This window comes from Octopus bimaculoides, chromosome 6, assembly GCF_001194135.2.
Source record: "Octopus bimaculoides isolate UCB-OBI-ISO-001 chromosome 6, ASM119413v2, whole genome shotgun sequence".
NCBI classification, from domain to species: domain Eukaryota; kingdom Metazoa; phylum Mollusca; class Cephalopoda; order Octopoda; family Octopodidae; genus Octopus; species Octopus bimaculoides.
This window is the reverse complement of record NC_068986.1, coordinates 103,971,399-103,972,044: the sequence shown is the minus strand read 5'-3', so window position 1 is coordinate 103,972,044 and position 646 is coordinate 103,971,399.

The window sequence follows — 646 nt, the reverse complement described above, 5'->3', positions numbered from 1 at the left end:
ATATATATATATATATATGCACCATTTAAATTTGTTTATCGTAATGTATTGAATATGCAAATAAATCTCCTTTTCAATTCTGCCAGCCACAGTCGAATGATGCAGACTAGTGAGTCAACGTTTTGTGATTTGCATCAAGATACACCGATATAATGCAAGATAAATTCGATAATATAATCGTAGGATAAATTTAGGATAGATATAATAATATAATAATAATATTTTGTATATTCTTTTATAGTATTTTAGAATTTATAGGATCAGCTGTCTTTGAAGACTCATATTGTCATTGAGTGTGCAAAGGGAGAAGTAGATAGACATCCAGCAACTGACGAAGAGACCTTTCTCTTTGTTAAATTGTCCTGTTTTCCATTTTTTCTCGTTGTTTTCATATTTCCCGCGTTTTCCCCTCGTTTATGTATTTAATGTCATTTGTACCTGTGGTCCTGTACCCATATATGATTGCATGTGTGCATCTCCTTGTTTCTTTCTGCGTTCCTTTCTGTGGAAGAGCGTAGGCTCGAAACGTTAAAGACTTTTTCAATTCCTGAGCGTTATACTAATACATCTGTTAGTTTTCTACACCACCTGTCTTCGTCTGTTGTTTTTTGTGAATTCCCCCTATGCATATATATATATATATATA